The sequence below is a fragment of the Capra hircus genome, chromosome 17 (assembly GCF_001704415.2).
Source record: "Capra hircus breed San Clemente chromosome 17, ASM170441v1, whole genome shotgun sequence".
NCBI lineage: Eukaryota > Metazoa > Chordata > Mammalia > Artiodactyla > Bovidae > Capra > Capra hircus.
Genome location: NC_030824.1, coordinates 66,418,155 through 66,438,017, shown reverse-complemented (window position 1 = coordinate 66,438,017; position 19,863 = coordinate 66,418,155). Strand labels below are relative to the sequence as shown.

Sequence of the window (19,863 nt, the reverse complement as noted above, 5' to 3'; positions counted from 1 at the left end):
AGGAGAAAAAAAAAAAAAGATCTATTTCCTTAGATTTTTTAACTAGCTTGAAACACCAATGCAAATTTTTTTTAAATGCAAAACAGCCCAGTTCAATAAGGCTCTACTTTTTCCCTTCTTGGTCTTACCCAGGAAAGGGTCTATAAAATACAGTTCCTCAAAGTCAAATCATGCAAATGATATTTCTCTGCTTTTTGTCATTCTAATCATTCAGAAAAAAATCACGTAAGTCAATATTTATTTCAGGGGGGCAACAGAACCTTTTGTTTTTCTGATGACACCAACGTTCTCAAACATTAGAAACTTTGTCAAACTTGACATATTAACATAACTCCTCTATCATTTAACTGATCCTGAAAAGGCTTTAGTAACAAAAATGACCAGCAAGAAGCCACATAAAAAGTTAGGTCTTCATATTACAAATAATACTTTAGAATATAAAAATCCTATATATCAGAATGGAATCCATAATCATTCCCTTTCTATAGCAATGGAGCAGGGAAATGCATTGCTTTCTATTCCTTGGTTAGTTATTAGTTTAAAAGTAGACACTAATTATTTTATTTAAATGATAAAAACTGAATTTGCATGTTTAATAACATTAATATTCATTAAATTCTTTCCATGTAATCAGGCATTGCAGCAAGCCCGGTGAAGGGGCACTCAGCTCTGCAGAGGGGCAGGAGGGGATGGTCGCAAAGAATTTGGTGAGCTTGACAAATCACAGAAAAATGCACACACATGCCCAAATTGGCATAGTACACAGTTCTCAAAAGCCCAGGTTAACACCTGCTCTAGAAGTTTTGTTTTGTTTTTTAACAGCTTTATTGAGACATAATTCACATACTATACAATTCACCCACTTCAAGTGTACAGTTTTCATCATTTAAAAGTCTACAAACAATAAATGCAAGAGAGGGAGTAAAGAGAAAGCAACTCTCCACTGCTGCTGAGAATGCAACTGGTACAGCCACCGTGGAGCACAGCACGGATGCTCCTTAAAAACTAAAAACAGTGCCGCCATCTGATCCTGCAATCCTGCTTTCGGGCACTGATCTGGAGAAAACTCTAGTTTGAAAGGATACATGTACCCCAATGTTCACAGCAGCACTACTGACAACAGCCAGGACACGGAAACAGCCCAAACGCCCATTGACAGGCAAACGGAGAAAGGTGTGGAACCTATACACACATACATGCACCGCAGAACGTTGCTCAGCTGTAAAGGGAGGAAATAACATCCTCTGCAGCAACATGGATGGACCTAGAGACGATCATACTGAGCGAAATAAGCCAGATAAAGACAAGTATCATGTGGTATCACTTACACATAGAATCTAAAAAATGATACAGATAAACTTATTCACAAAACAGAAAGAGACTCACAGACACAGGAAACAAACTTATGGGTACCAAAGGAGAGATAAATTAGGGCTCTGAGATTAGCAGATACACATATGATTTTATATAGTAGCAGATGGAAAATAGTTAAAGGTCCTACTGTATGGCATACATCTTGTAATGAAGTATAATGGAAAAGAATCTGGAAAAAATATAACTGAATCACTTTGCAGTACACTGGAGACTAACACTACACTATGAATCAACTATACCTTAATTTAATACGTTTTTAAAGCTGTACCCTTTAGCTGTTACCCCTACCTTCCCATCCCCCACAGTCCTAAGCAACCACTAATCTACTGTTTGTCTCTATCTGTTCAGTTCAGTCGCTCAGTCGTGTGCGACTGTTTGTGACCCCATGGACTGCAGCACACCAGGCTTGCTTGTCGATCACCAACTCCCAGAGCTTGCTCCAATTCATGTCCATCGAGTTGGTCATGCCGTCCAACTAAATCGCCCTCTGTCGTCCCCTTCTCCTGCCTTCAGTCTTTTATCCCTGCAGATTTCCTTATTCTGGCCTGTAACATAAATGGGATCATATAATAATGTGGTTTACTTCACTTACAGAACAGTTCCAAGGTTCATCTATGTGGCTTGTATCAGCACTTCATTCTTCTATATGGCTGAAAAATATTCCACTGTACAGATAAGCAGATGGATATTTTGTTTATGGACATTTGAGTTGTTTCAACTTTTTGGCTGTTGTGAATAATGCTGCTATAAACATTCATATATAGGTGTTTGCTAGAAGTTTACAATTTAATTAGAATCCACTCTGGAAACTAAAGGCAGGCACATCCCATTCCAAGCTACATCTTCTACAACAGTCCCTGACTTCCTAAGACAGGACTCTCCTCTCATTCGTGTTTCTGATGAAATTTACTGACCATGATGAATCCGGTAGCCAAATGCATCGAAATCTACTCCTCCCCTCTGACGTCATTTCTTCTGACCCCTCCACTCAACCCAAACTGTGAGGCACACACTCGGAGTGAGTCTCTGTTCTCACAGGATGGTGAGGAAGTGGGAGAGATCCTTGGTCTCGTTGCCTGGCTTGCAGTCAGAGAAGCTTCACCTACTCACTCAATCATTGAATGTCTAGCATGTGCCAGGCATTGAACAGGCTCTGAGGATACAGAGACGAACAGAACGGTGGCTCAGCCTTCAGGAAGATCACAGTCCAGAGTGGGAAACAGATGAATAAGCAGATAATTGCAGTTGGGAGTGGTTAAGTCCTTGACTAGTGGTCATAGCTATTGGTACGGTTTCTTTCTGGGTTGGAGTTGCATAGAGACCTTCTGCAGCCAGAGGGTAAAGCCCCAAGAGCAGCGATGAGCCCAGGATCCTTGGGGCTGAGTCTGCGGCATGCCGTGCAGACTTCGTGGTGCTGTCTTACCCCTCCCCAGTGTTTCCCCCCAGCTGAACAGACGTTAGAGCGCTACCTGTCCTCAGTCAGTTGCGGTCACTCAGGAAGCATAAACAGTGTACACGTGTAAGAACACGAGAGGTGCTAATAGAGCTGGGCTTGGCGGGACCCTGGGAGACAGAGAAGGGAAATTTACTGACCGTGTATTACGTGTCAGGTTCAGTTCAAAGTCCTTTGTGTAGTCTACTTATCTCCAATCAAGGGCATCTCTGCTAGAACATGAACCTCTTAGGATGGCATATAGGGCCATTTATGATCTACCCTCTGCCTTCCTCATTTTTTTTCCTTGTTGTAGCCTCCCCAGTCACACTCTGGTTCGTAAGTCATGCCACCGTGCGTTTTTAAGCAGAATAGGGAAGGGCACCGATCCCCCTGATGGAGTGGTGGGGTACGCATTCAGGAATGGGAAGGGGCATTTTTGACTGTCCTATTGATTATGTGTCTAGGGGCTGGGGGTAGGGAGATACTACTAAGGTTTAGTGCCTGAGGCAGGATGCCTGCCATCCCCCAGCACGTGGGAGGGTCTCCTACAAGTATCTCTGTCCCCTCACTCTGCTGACAGCAATGTAAGAAACATAGCATTTGTTCGAAGAGGAACGTGCAGGCTCTTCTGACCCCTCTCCCGGGTTAACTCCTTCAAGTCCTCCAGAAATCCACAAAGACAGCCGCACTTTAGGAAGGATTCCCTGTGGCTCCTTCAGTCCCAGACCCTCCCATCCCCGTGTGGACTGGGTGCTGCTCCTGAGCTCCACAGCATTCTCTGCTGGAAACTACTGCCTGCTCCATCTCTTACCTCTAACTCCACAGCCCCTATGCAGTGCCTGTCACATAGCAAGCAGCCAGGAGGTGGGTGTCCAGCGACAGAAGCCCTACCAGCGATGAGCCACGTAGCACCACGTAAAGCTTCTGCTTGTCTCAGAACTGGAAAGTAGCTGGATCAGAGACCATTACGGAAAGGCAACTCTTCGTACCTGATTCGTGGTTTAGAATTTAGAAAGCGCCTTCATAGTACAAAGCAACGCACACCCAGAGACAGAATCTAACAGGGACGGACAAATCTGACTCCATATTGGATCTGCTTCTTTTGCTTTAACTTTGGCATTCTATTGCCTTTGCTCTAAGTTCAGAAGGCCATCTGTAGCCTGAAATATACAGGATGGCCCACTCTCAAGGCTCTGGCCTTTAAAAGTGTAACACTTTTCCATTCATATAAGATAAAAAGTTGCAGAACAGAGAATAGTGTCTTTTAGGAGGTTTACAGGAAAATTTTGACTGCATAGCTGCAAGAACAAAGGATTCTGGCACCAAAAGGTTTTCTGCAACCAACCATACCCCTTCCCTTTTTAGTAGAAAAGAAGCCTGGGGAATTCCCTGGCCATCCAGTGGTTAAGACTCTGCACTTCAACTACTGTGGGCCTGGGTTTGATCCCATCAGGAAACTGAGGTCCCTCAGTCCTGTTCAACTCTTTGCAACCCCATGGACTATAGCCTGCCAGGCTCCTCTGTCCATTGAATTTTCCAGGCAAGAATACTGGAGTGGGCTGCCATTTTCTCCTCCATGGGATCTTCTTAACGCAGGGATTGAACCTGGGTCTCCTGTGTCTGTTGCACTGGCAGACGGGTTCTTTACCATTGAGCCACCTGGGAAGCCGGAATGGTATCACCAAAAAATAGAAAAATAAAACAAAATAATGACTCTACTGAGAAAAAAAAAAAAAAAAGCCTGAATTCTAACTTGGGGAAGATGGTTGTTTGGGGCACTAGTCTATCATCTTGACCTGCTGGCTTTCTGAATACAGTTGCTGCTCCTTGCCCCAACAACTTGCCTTTACTTATTAGCCTGTCACGTGGTGGGCAGTAACAAGAGCAGGTATCTTATTACTTTAGTGGAAACTGAGGTTCAGAAGGTTTACAAGACCAGCCCAGAGTGCAGCGGCCATTAGGCAGTGAGGTGAACTAGAGTTAGGGCCTTGTGGCTGGCATAGCTCCTCTTTCACGGTGCCACAATGCCCCTCAAGGATGGGCAAAGGCCGTGACAGGGAGCAACCAGTCCCACAATGCAACAGAGCCAGCTGGTTAGAGCGGGGATGTCTTTCAGGGAAAGATAAGTGCAACCAACTAGGAGGCCGCCGCCTAAAACCAGGAGCCTATAAAGTCAACCTAATATAATCGTCATTTAGTTTAGTTGTTGTTTTGTTTGATTTCATACTCTTTGTTTCCAAAAGCCTTTCTGAATATCGTTGCCAAATTGTCTTCTGAAAGAAGATGGTAAGGAATGATTATTTCCAGCTCAGGCTTGAGTGACTGCAGAAGAGATATTGTTAGGACGGATTTTACAGACCAGCACCCCACAAGTGACCCCTCAGAACCAGGCTCCTCCTGTCAGTCCAGACTCTTTGCAACCAACTTGGGTGAATGGTTTGCCTTGGACCCCAAGAGGCAGTCCTCTCCTCTCCTTTGGCAGAGGCGGTATAGACCGCTCACCCTGGAGTCTAGGAGTCATTCTTCAGTGGTGGTGGAAAGGTCCTATACCAAAGAGGACTGTTTGAAAATAATGGTTGATAAAGCAGAAACAATCTTCCCTTTAAAAGTGTCCTTGCAAAGAGAGATGGTCCAAGTTGGCCTTAACCTAGTGGGGTTCTGTGGATGATGAAAACAGAACCAGCTGACTCAGTTACAGCCCAGGAACTCACACCAGAACTCATCTTGGAATTACCATTTAATTTTTTGGGGGGGGAAGAGGGAGTGGGAGTTACCATTTAATGTCATACATTTTACAAATAATTATGTGCCAGGTGGTGTACTAGGCAGTGAAGACCCAAAAATCAAGTCGCAGGCATGTTGATTGGGTCTCAGGTGTCAGGACGGCCCTTCCTAGACAGGCCACACCCAAAGGTAGTGGGGTTTGCAACTTGAACATGTCTTTTTGAGGGACGTAATTCAACCCCTAGCCTCTACTATGGATGAAAGGCTACCACAAGGCCTGGGCTGACGCAGACCCACCTGAGAAGGGCCTGGCTTTCCCGTAGCACCGTTCTCTCAAGAACAGAGTTGGGATACGTGGAGAACGTTACACCTGTCTCGTTCTGCTGTGCATGAGCGGAACTCCAAGGTGGCTTCACAACTGGAATGGCGTAAAAGGCGGGTGGGAAAAGGGGGCTACGACTTGTGCTCTCCTCCGCTGGCTTTTATCTCTGGTACACATCCCAAGCAGGGGAGCGAGGCAAGAGGTTCTGAGCCTCCCAACAAGGTGAAGGCGTATGCTGCCTGCTTTGCATCCTGTGCTGATGATTACGAACCATATCATTACCTTAAAATCTGTCTTGGGGGTCTGGGTGGCAGCTTGAACCCACAACCATCTGAGTTTCTTCTTCTTGCCCTCAGAAGCCCCTTCTCAGCCCGAAGATGTCCTTCACACAAAAGACTGAAGCAGAACACGATTCTGAAATCCATCAGACATCCCAGCAGCGTGCTGACCCTTCCTTATTCTTAGTCTTGCTCTGACTATGACAAAAATAACAAGCAAAAGCAAGCAAACAAAATGCTCTTTTGTTTTACTGCTCTTTGGCCTCACTAAGTTTAAGTCGACCATCTGTCCTGAGCATCGCTGGAAGAGAAGCTCCCAGTCCTAACTCCGGGTCCCTAATTACTGATGTCCATACTGATGAGCACATCAAGACCGAGGGTTGTTTTCCTCTCCGCCAGTTTCACGATCACACTTTTCATTTGGACAATTAAACCCAAGGCAGCGCCAAGTTCCGGCTTGCCTCAGCGGTTTACCTTGTTTAAGTAATCACTGCAGTGGCTCTGACTACCAGGTTGGGATTTAGAGTCAGGGATTCTAGGTGGCAAATTTCCCCCGGTGACTGCCCTGCCAAGGCCGGGGCTGAGGCCTAGCCAAGACCTGAGCTGGGCGGGGCACAGCCCTGACCTGAAGGTCCCGGGGCTGCTGATGCGGCTGCGGTGCTGGTATCACCTTGCTGGACCCTGACTCCCTCTTCCCCGCGTTTCTTCCTCTCTGTCCCATAAAAAGGATTATTTTTTAACCAAGGTATAATTCAGAGAGAACCTTACAAAATACATGTCTGCTGACTAAGTATTTCCGCTTCCAGAACTCTAGTCTAAGGAAATAATCCCCCGGTGACGGCCAATCTCCCCGAGCCTGGCTTCCGAGGCCAGGCGGAGCCCGGAAAACAGCCCTGGGTCTAGACGCAGCCCGGCCGCGGTTCCTATGGCAACAGGCTCCGCCCCGAGGCAGCCGCTCCGTAGACGCATCCACCGCTCAGCCTGTACTCTGAATCTTTCTTTCTCTCCCTGGAGGCATCCTTTTCTAACCTTATTCTCACCAGGAGGCAAGACGACTGTATGAAATAACTGATTCACGACGTGGTGATGCCAGCGCCGAGGAGGGCGGGGAGACTCAGGCTTTTCATTGCGGTGACAGCAATCAAAGCTGTAACAGGGACCACCGAGGCCTGCCCCTCCCGCAACGCAGGTGCACCCGCTGCGGCGCTTTCCCATCCCCTGGGCTGCGCCTCGCCTCTCCTGCCTTCCAGGCCTGCAGGCTTCCGCATCTGAGCTATCTTAACCAAGGTGCCACCAGGCCAAGGTGGGGTTTTCTCCGTTGACAGGCCTGAGTTTCCTGAGGACGTCTAGAGCTCAGCGCCCTAACACGAAGGATGGTACTCAAGGAGGAAGCTGGGCACCTTGGCAGAGGGAATAATCTGAGGATGGTGAAACTTGGCCCCACCCGCAGGAGGCTGCCTCACCCAACACCTGTAACCAGGGGAGAGCATTTTCCTAAGCAGCCTGAGAGACACACGCCGCACTGGTCACCTGTATTAGAATCATACTGCCAAAGTCAGCGTGCAGCTATAATTCAGGCGCTGGCTCTGGAGACACATCTGTATTTGCTCTGTGTTCAGGCTGCTCATTGCTTCTGTAAGCTCCTTTGGGAACTGTCCCTTCATAAGGCTGTCGTGATGATTAAATTATACAGCATGGAGGGGCCTGAGCGCCAAGCTCAGCGCACAACATGCTCAACCCTCAAGTCACTACCACCAGGGCAGGGGTGGGGAGTATGGGCTGTGGCGCCAGGATGGGTTGAGTCCCCATTCTGCCACTGATGAGTCTGAGCAAGTCCTTGAGCCTCTCTGTGCCTCAATGTCCTCATCCATATAATGGGCATAATAACTTGGCTCATTGGGTTTGTGTGAGAACTGAATGGTTTAGTCTATGAAGAGAACCCACCCCAGTGCCTGACACACAGCAAGGAGTCAGTTCCCATACTAGGAGAGCAGAGGCACTAGCAGTATCGCCTCTACTAGGCTTGAGCGCCTTTAGGGATGACTAGCGACTCTCTTTTGTATTCCGAGAGCCTGGCTCATGAAGGGGCTCAATAAACATTTATTTTTTAGATGAAAAGTTAATTCTCTTCTTATGCCAACATAAAACAAGTCAGGAGAGGAAAGTGGGCAGAATCATGGAAAATCAGAAACAATGTATCTGCCCACTTTTATCATCCTGGAAGGACACAGCCTCCCTCAGCCTCAGCCACTTAGCAATGGTGTCTCCCACTGGCTCTGACACTTTTGAGGAAGAGGCTACAGCGCTACTTTGTTGCTCTGGTGAGTCCTCACACTAACTCTTAAAGATAGGCCAGCCCAGCAAGGAAGAGGGTCTCTGCTCCCGTCCCTCTGGCTTGTTCTTGTGAGAAAGAGCCCTGGTACTTTCTGCTGGTCAGCAACCAGTGGACATGAGTCCTCACTGGTCAGTTGCTCGCCTTCAGACCCAGTAGCCTTCTTGGAAATATAAGAAGAAAAAGGATTCCTTTTGGTACCTTTCCAGAGTCAACATTTACCCTTTGAGGAAAGCCATCCTCTCTAGATGTGAGAATGGGAGCCCTCGCTTCATGTCCTCCACTGAATGAACCTGCTCTAAACACTGATTCATCCAGCTTTCTCCCTCAGCAGTTAGCAGCATGTCTGGGCTGGGTGCCAGGAAACCACAGTGCCACCAGAGGTGAGCGGAGCAGGGGCAGGAGAGTAGGAGCAGCCAGACCATAGCAGAGGGGGTGTATGCATGGGTCAGGTCAGGCCTGGCAAGTCCAGGGCACCCTGTATCTGGTGCGGCGGGAGTCAGCTTGGTGCCAGGTGGAGCCATCCATGGCCTGACGGCCAATGCCAGGGGCATCCCCACTCTTCCTCGATAATGTCTTTCCTCTTCCTGTCTCTCTTCTCCCCGTTCTCCTGCCCTCTCCCCATTGCCCACCCACTTCCCTTACTCCACTAGCTTTTAATATCCCTCTACTATGTCCTGGGTGCTGCGCTGGGGTCCACATTCAGTCACCATCCTTAAGGGACTTGTGCACTCTTATGCGATGCAAACATAAAGTCTCAATTAAACTTAAATTAATGAAAATAAAAATAAACTTGATCTCAAATAACTTTCATCTATGGTCTCCACCTCAGACCCAGCAAGGATGCTCATGGGTGCCACTCCAGCTGACTGGGATGGCATTCTGCACTGGATGATATTCCAGACTCTGGAGTCAGACACATGTGTGTGCAAATCCAGCTCTAACATGGACCAGGGATGTGATGTGGGGGAAATCACACAACTTCTCTGGCCCTCCTTCTCCTCCTCTGTAAAACAGCGACAGAACAGTTACACCTGTAGGGCTGTTATAAGAATAAAATAAGTGGATGCCTGCAAGATGCTGAGCATGGTGCCTGGCACATAGTCAGACTCAAAAGACATCACTATGGTGGTGGTTTTAATTACTGAATCCTGGGGTCAGAAAGCTTTCTCTGGAAACATTTTAGACTCTGTGGGCCACACAGTTCTGTGTTCTCTGTTATAACTGCTCAACCCTGCTGTAGAGTGAAGGCAGCCACAGGCAGTACGTGAAGGGGCATAGCTGTGTTCCAGTCAGACCGCCTTCATAGACACTGATAACATCTGTAAATTTCACACAGAAAATCACTTTGCTCCTGGCTTTTCTTCGCGAACCATTACAGCGCAGTGGGTGGATGTGGCCCGCAGGCCTTGGTTTGGGCACCCGGGAGCAAGCCTAACGAAAGGGTTGGCACTTCCTGTCATGGATTTTGCCTCAAAGGGAAATCTAGTTGGTAGGTGCGTAACACCCATAGACAGTGTCTACTTCAAGCCCGGCTAACTTTAACAAGGGCACAGACCCACCCAGAGACAAGGAAAACCTCATAAAGGAAAAACAATACCTACAATTTATTTGTGCACAAGCAAAGACAAGTAAGCAATACCTTCAATTTACTAGTGCCCAAGATCAAAGTTGGAAAAGACAATTCCCTCCTTAGATACACGATCGCCCTGTGTTTTGTGGACAAAGGCAAGCTGTCTCTACAGGTGCGAGAACTGGCCCTGTGTGAACTTCACTTCTCAAGGCTGGGTGTGGAGACACCCAGCTGTCGGAAATGTCACAGAGGGCCACAACACCCCTACATTTTACACGGAGGGGATGAAAGATGACAGAATGGACGAGAAGTGAAGAAGGCTGGGGAAAATGAGGGCAGGCAGGAGGGCCCACAAGAATGGACGAGGAGAGAAGAGGGCTGGGGAAAATGAGGGCAGGCAGGAGGGCCCGCAAGAATGGACGAGGAGAGAAGAGGGCTGGGGAACATGAGGGCAGGCAGGAGGACCCGCAAGAATGGACGAGGAGAGAAGAGGGCTGGGGAAAATGAGGCAGGCAGGAGGGCCCGCAAGAATGGACGAGGAGAGAAGAGGGCTGGAGAACATGAGGGCAGGCAGGAGGGACCCGCAAGAAAACAGGCCCAGTCCCCAGCCCCCTGCAGATCAAAACGCAGATGGTCCGCTCGCACAACAGTCGGAGGCCCCGAGTGCTGGGCAGTTCCTAGTTCCCGGCTCTCCCGCCTCCTCCCTCACTGCCTCAGTGTCCAAGGACGGAAACAGGACTTTGTGCTTCACTTTCCACTGCGATCTGGGATGGATTTTATTCTCTAGTTCATATCAAATTCCTCACAGGCCGGACAATCTTTCTCGATGCTGTAGAAAGACCATACTCCAGGTATACTGCAATTAACAGTTAAACTTGTTTCCCTTGCTCCAGAGGAAATGCAAAGGCTTTCTTATAAGGCCATTCCAAGAATCCAATCTGTTCTTGTACATCTTTTAAAAACTATACACACTAATGTGTTCAGTGCCACTGAACTGGACAGTTAAATATGGTTAAAATAGTATATTTTATATTATGTGACTTTTACTACAATAAAAAATTGTTAAACTATACACACTCCTATATATAAAAAATAGATAACCAACAGAACATACTGTATAGCTAGGGGAACACTACTCAATAATATTTTTTAATAACCTATGAAGGAAAAGAATCTGAAAAAACATATTCATGTATAACTGAATGACTTTGCTGTACACTGAAAGCTAATGCAACATTGTAAATTAACTATACCTCAATAAAAAAAAAATTCAAAATCAAGACTGTGTTATCTATGTTCTGCTCTCATTACTGGATGAAGAACCTACTAACCCTGACCCACTGAAGTGCTGACTGGCCCTCAAGGTCGGATGTCATGCTAACACGCTCTAGCTGGCGGGGACTCTCCTTGGGAGTGGCACGGCCCAGCCACAGACACATATATAGTTCAAGTCATCCATAACCTGCTGGCTCCCTGCAGAACTGCCTCTTTAACTGCTCTCTAGTGTGGAAAGCAAGCAAGGCTTCTTTAGAAAGAAAAAACTGAGAAGCTGGGCTTTGGGAAGGAACCTTGGCCAAGACTGACCTCACTGCACCAATATGTCTCCCCTCCCCACCTGTGAGCACAAACCCGAGGTCAGAGAACCTGGCCTTTTCCTTCACCTCTCCCTACCACAGGGCGTGGCGCAGGTTCTCTCTACAGGGACACAGCCATCCCTCCGTCATATAGATCGTCAAATGACCCGCACCAAGGGCAGAGACTGTCACTTTCTAGGCCCACTGGGGGCTCAGGTCGTCAGCCCAGCTCTTGGCCTGAATCCTGGTCCACTTTCCATCTTGCCCTGGCAGAGCCTCTCCACCAGTGACTGGAAGCAGGAAGGCACAAGACTCGCATCCCTTCATAGAATCAGAGGTATTTAAAGCTGGAAAAGAGGGCTTCCCTGGTGCTCCGGTGATAGAGAATCCGCCTGCTGATGCAGGAGACACGGGTTTGATCCCCGATCTGGGAAGATCCCACCTGCCACAGAGTAACTAAGCCCGGGCACCGCACCTAGTGAGCCTGTGCTCCAGCGCCCGGGGGCTGCAACTCCTGAGCTCACACGCTGCAACCACTGGGGCCTGCGTGCTCTGGTGCCCGTGCTCCGCCATGGGAGAAGCCACTGCAATGAGCAGACCATACACTGGAACTAGACAGTGGGCCCCCTGCACAAATAGAGGAGAGCCCACACAGCAACGAAGACCCAGCACAGCCAAAGGTAAATAAATAGAATTGGGTATATATATATAAAACAGCAGGAAAGGACCAGAGAGATGATGCAGTCCCATAGTTGGAAGGCAGCAAGATGCTTTCTCTAAAGACCTGGTCCTGGTCCTAGGGACCCTGCCAACCTGCTTGCCTCGCACTTTGCTGGGTCCCTGACTCCTCGGTTCAGGTCAGGGACCTGGAGCTCTCCAGATCATCACCATATAGACAAAGAAACAGGCCTGGGGAGGTGACGAAACTCCCCCCAGGCCATACAGTTAGCAAGCGCGGCAAAACCTGATCCTGGGCATGCCTCTGTCTCTCCAGCTGCCCCCTGCCCTCTCCGCACAGGCAGACCTGCGGAGCCGTTTTACAGGCTGCCCGGGTTTGCTTATGATCCCACCAGGTTTCATCATGACTCTGTTAGTTTTCTGGAGACTGATCCCCGCAGAAATGACTGGAAATACAAGCACAGGTGTATTTCTTGGCAAGTGAAAATAGAAAACTATACCGAGGAATAACAAACAGCTCTCATACTACAGCTGGCCTGCTTGGAGAGTCAAAGGTTCAGAATTTATGAATATGCAAACCCTGCAGTCAAACAGCAGGAGTTCCCAAGATAGCAGAGAAACAGGAAGCCGCCTCAAAGGATGAGAGCACTAAAAGGTTAAAACGCTGGCCGTCCACTTGGCAAAGGGCAGGGAAAAAATAAACCATGACATCCTGTAGGAACGGGATTCACAGAGGAGGCAGGCTCCTGGGAATAGAAAGGAAAAAAAAAAAAAAGATAGAAGACATAACAGAGGCTATCGACCAACTTTGCCCAGCTAAGAAGGGGCATATCTTCAGAATGACCTTGACTGTAAAAATCTGACACTAAAATAAACACAGAAGTATGGAAGTCAAATCATTAGCTGCTGTACAGACTGCTCAGGAAGCCTTGTAAGCTCATCGAATCTGAGAGGAGCACGAAGTGGTAGAAGCACACGCACAGATTTACTCAAGCGTGTGCGGCTGGCATCAGATGGCCAGTACGTTCCGACCCGTCTCTCTTCTGTTCCCTGATGGCCCCAGTAGAATTTCCATCCTATTTTAGAAAGGCTATTAACTCGTGCTTGCTTGCCCCCCAGAAATGGAAATGGAAGAACCTAGTCTTAATTCAGTCTTGCCCACAAAGCTGATTTATGATAAAAACAGGTTTCATTTCTTTCCTTCTTTTTTTTTAACAGTCAGGGCCCTCCTAGCAGCATTCTAGGCCCGTTCTTCCTGTGCCATCAAGTTTCTGCTCTTCCCTCCATCATTCTCTCTCCATGATTTCTGGCCTTTCAAGAGCCAGTGAGTTCATCACCTCATGTCCAAATTTTGAGATTTCAAGGCCAGAGGAAGAGGCTGCTTTTCGTTGGTAAATGGCAAAATAGGTCTTCAGGAGGGAGGAGTAAGCTCCCTTCAGGGCATGGTGTGCCCACTGCCCTATTGCTTGGAGCCCCCACCCCCAGATGCAAGCTTGTCCCTGTACCCTTGGCTCTCTGTCCAAATGATGCCTCCTCGCTGGGGCCTCGCTGGGGCCTCCCCGACCCTCTCATCATAAGTTGGTGTCCCCCGCCCTTTGTTTTTTAGCACTTTACTGTGTTGGAATCCTTTATGACAACTATGACCATTTGTAATGACACATAATTATTTGCACGCTTGCTTAGAGCCACCTTCCCCACCAACCTGTAAACTCCATGGGGACAGGGTCCTACCCCAACGATGCCACAGCGCACGCACAGTCCTGACATGTAGCTTCCAAAACCACAGGATGAAGACTGCCCAAGAGTCAGCCTGCCCACAAGTGGACCAGCATGCCTCGGAGAATAGTCTCGCTGGCCTGGTTCTCCTGTAAAATGCCTTCAGAAATACTTGTCACCACTGAACCTCCGCTGAAGATACATTTGATATAGCTGATTCACTTCATTGCACAGCAGAAACAAACATAACATTGTAAAGCAATTATACTCCAATTTTTTAAAAAAAATTAAGATACCTTTGAGCTTTATTTGTAGAAGAGATCTGCCAGGGAAATGGTGTAAGCAAGACATGATCAGGACAGCCTAACCTGCCTAAGAGTTTACTTACTTACTTTCCAGGAAAAGAGTTTCATATCACTTACTGAAAATGTTTTCACCTGATCCTTAACGTATGTGGGACTACCCTGGTGGTCCAGTGGTTAAGAATCCTTGCTTCCACTGTAGGGGCACAGCTTCTATCCCTGGTCTGGAAACTGAGACTCCCCATGCCACAGGATCCAGATGAAAAATAAATACATAATAAACAAATCCAAAAAAAGTATGCTTTATAACACATTACATGATTACTGAATTTTGATAAATGTGATGGTATTAGTTGCTCAGTCGTGTCTGACTCTTTGTGACCCCATAGCCTGCCAGGCTCCTCTGTCCATGGAATTTTCCATGCAAGAATATTGGGATGGGTCGCCATGTCCTTATCCAAGGGATCTTCCCACCCAGAGAAGAAACCCAAGTCTCCTGCTCTAAGGTGGAATCTGTGCCATCTAAGCCACCAGGCAAACCCTACATGATTACCAGATACATGTAAATACTGGGAGTAATAAAAGTAAGCAGGTTTTCTGATACTCTGTAACTCACTCTTGCTTTTTCGTGTATTCTGAATTAGTGAGCCCTCTCAACACGCAGAGTCCCAGAAGCAGCAGAGGAAAGGATACCACTGGTCCCAGACTAAGTTCTTTCACAGTGGGTGAAGGCTGCCTAATTATTAAAAGTTATTAATATTTGATATTGCTTTTTTAAGTAAGAGAAAAATACTTACTGCTTAGGCAAATGCATCACTTTGAAAGAGTTGCTCAAACTACAATGTAAAACCTCTTTCTTTAAACAGGGAGCCTAAAAACATATTGGAAAGGAAACACTACCAAGTAAGATGTTGTGCCCCATTGTCTGTATCGCGTGCCCTTAAGTGTTTGTAAGCTTATCACAGGGAAACATTTTCAAAAATAGCCTTGCAATCCTTATGCACAGTTTGGCAGCAATGATCTTTTATATTTAGGCCAAATGAGGAAATAGGGATGTGAAATTCAGTTTTTATTTAGTGACCCTATCATGGCAGAAAGTTCAGATGCATTTCACGCTGCTCTAAAACTTTGCTTCGGGACTTCCGTGTGGTCCACTGATTAAGAATCTGCCTTCCAGCGCAGGGAACTAAAATCCCACACACCACGGGCAACTAAGCCCAGTGCCGCACCTAGAGAGAGGCCCATAGAGGACTCAGCACAGCCAGAATAAAAGCATAATAACAATAAGAGTAAAATAAAACTCTGCTTCCGATTAAGCTGAAGATGAACAAGGGAGATATTACTTGATAGCAGTCATTTTTGTTGAAAAGAGGAAAGTAAAGAGAACAGGAGAAGGGACCACAGCAGGCCACTGATACAGGACGGTCACGGATCCCTTCCTTCCCTGCACATTCATGCAGCAAAGACGTCATCTACCAGGCGCAAGGGGCTTCTACACTGAAGAGGATACAAAACAGCATGACGGTGATCTTTGACGAGTACAAACGAGCAAGTAACTTTTTCTATAGATTAGAAGGGACTAGAGAGAGATTAAGAAAACAGAAAGGCAAAGGAAAAAAAGAGCTACCTTTATGAGGCATGCATGTTGTACGCTAAGTCACATCAGTCATGTCCGATTCCTCGCGACCCTAGAGACTGGAGCCCCCAGGCTCCTCTGTCCATGGGATTCTCCAGGCAAGAACACTGGAGTGGGGAGCCATGACCTCCTCCAGGGCATCTTCCCGACTCAGGGATCAAACCCATGTCTCCTGTGTCTCCTGCATTGGCAGGCGGGTTCTCATCCACTAGCACCACCTGGGAAGCCCACCTTGAAAACAATCCAATGCAAGTCAGTTATTTTCTAACTAGAAGACTGAGCACCAGTCTCACCATGAGGGCCCACCCTCATGACTCATCTATCCTAAGGACTTCCCCAAAGTCCCATCTATGACTGACTCCCAGCATATGAGAGGGTTACAGCTTCCAAATATGAATTTTTGGGAGATCAAACATTCAGTAAATTACAGGAGCCCTAAGATTTTGTACAAGAGGGTCTGGACCTCTTCGGCCTCTGGATCCCACCACCCCTGTGGTGACTAAAGCATCCAAACCACTTCGGGTCACTGGACACAGTAAGAGCCCCCAACCAACTGCACGTCATGTAAGCGCGGCAGGTGCGGTACGTGTAACTGGGGCTGGATTTGCTGCCCTTAGTGATTCCAGGCTTGCCCTCTGAAAGTCCTCTATAAAGGGTTATAACTGCACTCACGCTAGGCCTCCAGGGCCTCCCTGCGTCTTTTAAACCTTCGCGTGCTTTCCCTCTGCCTGGACTCCTTTTCTTCTCTTGCTAGACATTCAACTGATGCGTCACTTCTATACTGAAAACTCCCTGACAGCCCCTGCACTCAGGCAAGGTACTCAGCCCTCCCTGTATGTATTCAGGACTTCGATCGCTGCACTCCCCACTCTCTGCAGCAATTACTGGTTTAGACGTCTGTCTCTCCTACTAGAGAGTGAGCTCCTGGCCTGAGTCTTACTCATCTTCTTATCTCCGATATAGCAGGGTCTAGATAGAAGTAAGTCCTCAGTAAATAGCAGTCATTCAATGAATATTACTTTTCCCTTACATATATTCTGGTTCATGGTATGTGAAGAGCGAGGGAACTCACATTTACTTAGCACCTACTATGTACAAGGTTCTATGTTAAACACCCAATTTTATTCTTAAGATGTATTTGTAAGACAGGAATTGCTGGTCTGATAAAACAGAGATTAAAGAACCATCTTATTAGAAATAAAAGTATTCAAAACGTCTAGGAACTGACTTGATCTATTTTGGATTAGTATTTCTGGAGCTTAGTTAAAATGTTAGTCACTCAGTTGTGTCTGCCTCTCTGCAACCCCACGCACTGTAGCCCACTAGGCTCTTCTGTCCATGGGATTCTCCAGGCAAGAATACTGCAGTGGGGTGCCATGCCCTCCTCCAGGGGACCTTCCTGACCAGGAATTGAATCCAGGTTTCCTGCATTGCAGGCAGATTCTTTACCACTGAGCCACCAGAGAAGCACTTAGTTATCTCAACTCCAAAAGAGTAGTGACTGAAAACGGGGCCTGACAATCTCACTCCTAGGCATATATCCAGACAAAGCCATGGTTACAATAGACACATGTTCAGTGCAGCACTATTTATAGACGAGCCACGGAAACAATCTAAAGGTCCATTCTGAGAAACAGATGAGGAAGGTGTGGGGGGTGATTACTACTCAGCCACAAAATGAATGAAATAAAGTCATTTTAACAACATGGGTGGGCCTAGAGATTATCGCACTAAGTGAAATAAGTCAGAAAGGAAAAGGCAAGCACCACATATGAAACCATTTATACGTAGCCTTTAACTACGACACAGGGACGTCCCTCGTAGGGAGTCCGCCCGCCAGTGTGAGGGAAGCAGGTTCGACCTCTGGTTGGGTAGCCGGGATCCCACATGCCATGGGGCAACTCAGCCTGCGTGCCTCAACTAAGATCTGACACAGCCAGGAACGAGTAAGTAAATGCATTAATCAATTAACATTGAAAACTATGGCACCAGTAACCCAGCCATGAAACAGAAACAGACTCGCAGAGAGAGGAAGCAGATTTGCGGCTGTGAAAGGCGGGGGAGGGGGAAGGGCTGGGAGTCCGAATGAGCAGATGCAAGCTACTGCTTACAGAATGAATGACCGAGGCCCTGTGCGCAGGAACCATATCCAGCATCCTGTGTCAAAGCGCTGGGGGAGCACACTGATTGAGGCCGCCCACCCTGGCCAGGCACCATAGTCACCATTTGCATGAGCTGTTTTACGACAGGAGATCCTGATAAGGACTACGGAACTAATAAGCCTCCACCAACCAGAAGAGTTCGGGAAAGGTCTAAAGGAGACACTGCGTGTCCGTCCACTTCCCAAAATCCCTCTCGCTAGCATCCATCTTGGCTGAGCGATGCGTGCGCCACCAGGAAAGACTCTGAATTAGGATGACTGGTTAAAGACCACCCGGAAACTAATCCCATCACCATAAAACCCGACATTGCGAGCCTCGTGGCAGAGCAGTTCTCCTGGGTTTCCTTACCCTACTGCTGGGGTCCCTCTTCCTGCAACAAAACCACAGTAGAAAAGAATATGAGAAGAACACACACACACACACATAAAAAACTGAATCACTTTGCAGTACAGCAGAAACTAACACAACATTGTAAATCAACTACACTTCTATGAAACAAATTTTTAAATGGTGCTTTAGCAAGTAACGTGTGTGTATGAACAACTGAAACTTAACATTCAGCACAGCTTGGACCTACCAAAACATGTATATGGCCAAGAAGCCCTTGGCACTGACAGTTAAGACTGCCTTGTTGTCAGTGGAGTGGTCCCCCATGATCCAGTCTATCCTGCATTCAGAGGACTGCGTTGTTACAATACCACCCATTTGTCTTTGGAAGCTGGTGGATCACAGCATCCCCACTCATATTGTTCCTTAGTGCAAATGTTCTTCAATTATCACACTGGCATAATTTTTAAAACTGGATGAAAAACTTCTTTAAAAATAATTCCACTGTTTGGATGCTCCTGGTGTTCCGATGCCCAGCTAAATAATCCATTATTGTCCTGATTTTGTGGTCTCCCAGAACCAACATCAAAAGTACAAAGAGGTTGTTTTTTGGTTATCACCAACATTTCCACATGTCTCGGGTGGCTCCGTCTAGTCAAGGCTATGGTTTTTCCAGCGGTCATGTATGGATGTGAGAGTTGGACTATAAAGAAAGCTGAGTGCCAAAGAATTGATGCTTTTGAACTGTGGTGTTGGAGAAGACTCTTGAGAGTCCCTTGGACTGCAAGGTGATCCAACCAGTCCATTGTAAAGGAGATCAGCCCTGAATGTTCATTGGTAGGACTGATGTTGAAGCTGAAACTCTAATACTTTGGCCACCTCATGTGAAGAGCTGACTGGTTTGAAAAGACCCTGATTCTAGGAAAGATTGAGGGCAGGAGGAGAAGGGGATGACAGAGGATGAGATGGTTAGATGGCATCACAGACTCAATGGACATGAGTTTGGGTGGACTCCGGGAGTTGGTGATGGACAGGGACCCCATGAACTTGCTGTGGTTCATAGGGTTGCAAAGAGTCAGACATGACTGAGCGACTGAACTGAATTGAACTGGTGGCTCAGACGGTAAAGCATCTGCCTGCTGTGCCGGAGACCCGGGTTCGATCCCTGGGTTGGGAAGATCCCTTGGAGAAGGGAATGGCAACCCACTCCAGTATTCTTGCCTGGAGAATCCCATGGACAGAGGAGCCTGGGGGGCTACAGAGTCAGACACGACTAAGCGACTAACACAACACAACAACTCCTGTCATTAAGGGCAGACGCGACATTTCACAATCTGCTTGGGTGTAAACTGTGAAATATGTGATGCCACACAGCATGCTTTAATAATTTTGGAAGTTAGGACTCATCAAAACATATACACAACTTAGAA

General features: G+C 47.3%; 1 protein-coding gene across 7 annotated transcripts in view; it reads right to left on the bottom strand.

Moving 5' to 3' along the window:
* Positions 1-19,863, bottom strand: part of TRIM2 (tripartite motif containing 2) — a 127,001-nt gene that overhangs the window by 68,434 nt on the left and 38,704 nt on the right. The window lies entirely within an intron of this gene.